Below are 6,039 nucleotides of genomic sequence, written 5' to 3' on the forward strand. Positions count from 1 at the left end.
GTTAAAAAACGGGTAATAATAAAAAAAAAAATATTACGAGGAACTTCCACTCCACGCATCCAATTGGGTACGTGTAGCTTCGGTTCCTATGCTAAATGCATCGATGCATACCAAAACGCGAATTAAAACCCGATAGAAATAATATATACGACGAGAAATCTAAGCGAAACAAAGAAATCAACGCGACACGATGGATTAGAAACTAACAGCAGGCGAGTAAAGCCTGTCTAACAGATAGCCGTGGACCTAACCGTCTAACCGATCGCTCACGTTATTCCTTCGATCGCTTTCGATTCCTATGCTAAATGCATGTATGCTTGCAAAGTCGCGAGTTAAAAAAAGCAAAGTAAAAAAAAAAAATAAAAAAAAAGATAGGGAGTTTCACTTTAAAAAGCTAAGGGTAGGACATGATTCTATCATTGGGAGAAAGATAGAATCAAGGCTCGCGTGGGCAGGGTCGCATCCCTGAAGTAAATTCCTTCTTAGCAAATGGCGCCCTTTGCGAAGAAGAAATCCACCCGCTACCCATTGAGGGCCTTCACTAAAAAAAATATGGAGACGAACCTGAAAAAGAAAACATTATGCAGAAGTCGTTAACGTATCATAGTAATTCATCTATTCGTATTCATAATTATTAAGAAACATTATAAGATAATTAGTTTCTATAGATGAAATGGATAAAAGGAACCAAGGAAAAAGAAAGAGAGAGAGAAGGATATGATATTAATTAGGAAAATAAAAGAAACTAATTATCATTATAATGTTAATGGTAAGCGGTCTTTGGCTAGATTTTACTTGCAATGGAATGTTTAACATATAAAATATGTTAAACATTATACTGAAAGTAAAATACCATTGCCCAGGTCTAACCACGAGGAGGTAACCGCTTTTGAAGACCCGGGATGTGCATTCTGAAGATGTCCCATCCGAATTGAATTGAAACCATAGAAAATGAAAGCCCCGAGAACGTTTTTAATAAGCCCCACTCTTGGGCCCCACTCTAAGAGTTTCATTCGGAAAATCCTTGCAATTATTATCAAGAATGTAGAGAAAAGTGGAATACCAAATAACAAAATGATAAAGACGGAGTGAAACATGAATAGAATTGAAATAACATGGAACCTGTGAACGAATAAAATACATTAAAAATAATTATTACATGCCTGCGATGCTAAGGGGAGAAGAATAAATAAATTAAAATTATATATTTAATTATTATAATAATAATTTCCTTATACAATCCGTTACTATAATTAAGTCCTCTTCTGGTCCTCGGCTGGTCCTCGGCTGGTCCTCGGCTGGTCCTCCTTCTATTAAATCTGCAACAAAAAAAAAGGGGGGGATGGAAGAAGGAGAAAAGAGGGCCTGGAAACGAACCTGAAAAAGAAAAGATAAGATTATTTTAGATTTGCAAAATGCAATGAATGATCCATGGTATTTATAGAAAATTTGGCTGGTCTTCGGTTGGTCCTCTTCTGATCTTCGGCTGGTCCTCTTCTGGTCCTCGGCTGGTCCTCTTCTGGTCCTCTTTTGGTCCTCGGCTGGTCCTCTTCTATTCCTCGGCTGGTCCTCTTCTATTCCTCGGCTGGTCCTCTTCTGGTCCTCGGCTGGTCCTCGGCTGGTCCTCGGCTGGTCCTCTTCTGGTCCTCTTCTGGTTCTCTTCTGGTCCTCTTCTGGTCCTCTTTCGGTTCTCGGCAGATCCTCTTTTGGTCCTCCTTCTATTAAATCTGCAACAAAAAAAAAGGGGAATGGAAGAAGGAGAAAAGAGGGCCTGGAAACGAACCTGAAAAAGAAAAGATAAGATTATTTCAGATTTGCAAAATGCAATGAATGATCCATGGTATCCAATGCAATCCATGGCATCTATAAAAATTTGGACTGATCCATGGTATCTGCAAAAACATAAAAGTGCATCAACAATGATTTTCTTCACACAAACATAAAACGAGGAATGCATCTTAATAAAATTTAAGTTACACCGATGATTTTACTGAAAAGTAACACATTGTAGTATAATTGCAATATATATACATACGAAAATTACACATATTAAATTGAAAATATTCATAATGTGTAATCTTTTAATTTTGCAATTTACCTAAAATATAGTAAAATAAAAATAAGTGTATATAATGTGGTGGTATTTCATGGTACCTGTAAAAATAATTATGTCGTATTGCCATTTAATATAACTCAGTCCCTCTTTTGAGTCTCCCCCTCTCAGTCCTTCTTCGTTTCTCCCTTCTCTTGGACGAAGTGTTGCATTATCTACATAATTCAACCTGCCAACAAAACATTAAAAATAGGATCGTTTGGTGTGGGTGGAATTTTAGGTAAGGACATGATTCTATCCTTGGGAGTAAGATAGAATCAAGGCTCGCGTGGGCAGGGTCGCATCCCTGAAGTAGACCTTTCTTTGGAAAGAAAGAAATCTACCCGCTACCCATTAAAAAAAATACTGGAAACGAACCTGAAAAAGAAAACAGAAAGATTAGTTTAGATTTGCGAAGAACCAATGAATGCATCGAAAGCATATTCCTTTTCTAGATCAAAATCCAATACTTACAAATGCATTGGAATTAATCACATCCTGAAACAAAATATAAACGAAAATTAATTAAATATATAATATAATAATTGAATAAATCTTAATACCTAAAACAATAAAAGAGACATTAAAAAACATTATAAGATAATTAGTTTCTACGAATGAAATGAAGAATGAAAAGTGGGGAAATTGTGTGTAATAGGAAATTAGAAAATGATATGATATTGGAGCGGGAATTCGGGAATGGTATTGTACTCTATCATGATTTTAAAGTATTTTCTATCTTTTAAATGAAATATCATTTATAAAATCAAATTTTCTTAATACTCGATTTATTTTAAGGAAAAATTATGTTTGGTCTTTGGTGGGTGGCATGGCAAATCCAACGATGGTCACCTGTAACAAAAAGAAAACTATTTTAATTATTACCATTCTTAATAACCATTATAAATTATTGACGAGCAAAACAAAAAAATAAAACAATAAAAATATCAAATGACCAACGAGCTATTCTCAAAAAATTCAACCATGCTGTTGAATTTGAAAATAACTCATTAAGTCTGTAGTTGCCCTCTTGAGCCACAATTAAGTGGGGGCCTCTTCGGCTTTTAGCCTCTTCTTTCTTCAAGCCTACTGTCGGACATTCCCTACGTGCGAGCACGAAAAGAATCTTTGACCAAAAACGTCAATCGTTCCAAAAAGTATTCGCATAATTTGGCATATTACAACGATTAATGATATAGAATTAGAATCGTCCCTGATTCTATATAATAAAAAAAAACCTAACCGACCCTAACACAACCCTGAAAAAGAAAAATGTGATTAGTAAAACATCCTGAGCTTTTTACATTGAAAATAATTATTACCTTTTGGTCGAGAGATATCTCATCGCCGAAAGGAATATTATTAACTATGTAAAGTATCGATTCTATTCTAATACCAAACCGTTATAATATGCCAAATTATGGTCGTACAATTTAGAAACGACTTCAAGACATTTTCACCCAATTACTCTCAACTGCTTATAACACTAATATAAATGAAATACATTTCACATTACAATATATATGAAATAATTCCATTTATTTTTTTCATCATACATCTTTGCAAATAATTCCGATGTTCGTTAAGGGGGTGACTCTATTTATTAATTATTACAAAATGCATTCGCGTTTCCCGTTAGCTATCCTAGCTCGTGGACAATCAACGAACTTAAAAGTTCATCGACTGTGCACATATTACACGAGCACATTTAATCGAATGTCCGAGCAGTTAATTATGCTAATCGATGACCTAATAACACTTCGCACTTTTACTATCGAGTAATATAATCGAATTGAAATAAAAATAATACTAAAAATGCAATGCATTTCTTTGCAATATTTTTATTTAATTATTCTTTATATTGAATTATATGAAACATTTCAAAGACTAAATCGCGATAGTGCGAAGTGCTAGTTATAATACTTAAAACTAAGTATCAATTCATCAAAGGTTTTGCGGATTTGATTTCGACTCTATCTCGTTCGAGATACAATCGAAATAGAAATGAATTTCTTAAATGGTTGCAAATCCCTTTGAATCATGATACATAATGCATATTACAGAATTGTCACAAAAAAGATTTACAAGTCAAGCAAGATAGAATAAAAAGATAGAATTTTGTGACAATTCCGTAGAAAACCCGGAGGTGGGGACTCGCACTGAAAAGTGCAAGTATGCCACGTGCCATTCCGGGGTCCTACCTACTTATAATTAAAGTTTCACATTCGCTCAAAAAAATACACATGCATACCCACCCACACACTCCACGGTTCTCACACATACCACCAGGGTGCAAAAGCCTAAACTAGAGAGCATGCCCCGGGGCACCTCCGACACCCTAGTTCAAACGCGTTTTCTAAATTTATGGGAGTACGTACCAATTGCTGTAATCGTCTGTCAAGGCTAGTGATTATTGCATAAATGACTAATGCAAAAATACAAGTATAAACTAGTATATATTGCATACTAGTTATATACGAGTATATCATAGTTTCCGCAAATAAATGCGGTAACTCTACTATGCAAAACGATTGTTAAAAAAGAAAATTTCGTATCGTACGCGTGACTCTACAAGTTATTTTTATTCAATAACTTTAAAAAAAATAAGCGCGGTATTACGTATCGCGAAACGATGTACAATGCACATTCCTAACCGCGCACACATGTGCAATGTACACCGTGCAATCACTAGCACAATGACAGACGCCAAATGGGGGGAGAAAAACTTAAAACTAAACCCATACTAACCGTTTCTCACCCATACGTGTAACACCTGGGCACACGCATAAATGAGAACGCAGAAAGTATAGGGGGGAGAAACGGGGATTAGTAATTAATTGCTGAAAATCCTAATCTAAGATTTGATTATTATATAAAAATGTTCTCTCATTAATCTAAGCGGGCTATGACTCTACAAGTCATTTATAATGACTTTAAAAAGATTTTAAGAATTTAAAAAAAAAAAAAATCTCGGACGACTCTTTCGTTAAATGGCTGTTCTAATGAAAGAACTGGGCTTTGAGCCACCATATAACAGCCAGAGTCTATCCGTCGCGAATGGGTTTGTCTTCTTGCTCATTTTTTGATTATATCGAAAAATAAAATCGCGATTAAATAAACTAAGTACGAAGCAATGCATGTAAGACATTTATTACATGCTTTATTGGACGAAATCGAGTAAATTAATACTCGATTTCACCACTACTAAACGCGAACGAAACACGTAATAAAAAAGAAAAGTGCATTAATTAATTGCACTGTTAATTAAATGAATTTAACCGATGAGACAAGAAGACCTATCCTGAACTAATAATATAACATACAATAAAATATACAATTTTCATGAGCAATTTCAAAAAAGGACTAATCCTTTTTTGGAATCACTCATGTGCTCGTCAATAATTTTTTGGAATAATTACAACCAGTAACTCGTGCCGATTGGGACCTTTCATCCTCGGCATGATTGAGCACCGGAGGGACTTTAAATTTTAACTCACGACCTGCTAAATGTTATATTACATATATGTGGCATTTTAAAATAAAATGACGCATGTATGCAATATGAACAATTAGCATTAGAAGTTCTGCGGTGGCTCCAAAACACTCCTACTTCGTAGCAAATGGTCCAGCTGCATCCCTCGTCCATCAGACCATCGGAGAATTCCTCGATGCACTTTTCCCGCACTCCCGTGACTCTAATATCGCGGTAAACGAATATAAGAAACTATAAAAGAGTTTCTTATCGCGAAACCGAAATTTTTCTTATACGGCGAACAACACTGAATCTACATACGCGATACGATTTGAATTTAATTTACGCCCGGTCACTGACTCTACTTCGCGATTAAAATGTTACTTTAATTATTCGTACAAACACTGATTCTACAATCTAATTCAAAGACTGCATTGCACGCAGTCAATGCAAAGAAAAATTTCACTCCCGATAG

The sequence above is a fragment of the Polistes fuscatus genome, unplaced genomic scaffold (assembly GCF_010416935.1).
Source record: "Polistes fuscatus isolate 324 unplaced genomic scaffold, CU_Pfus_HIC Scaffold15, whole genome shotgun sequence".
NCBI classification, from domain to species: domain Eukaryota; kingdom Metazoa; phylum Arthropoda; class Insecta; order Hymenoptera; family Vespidae; genus Polistes; species Polistes fuscatus.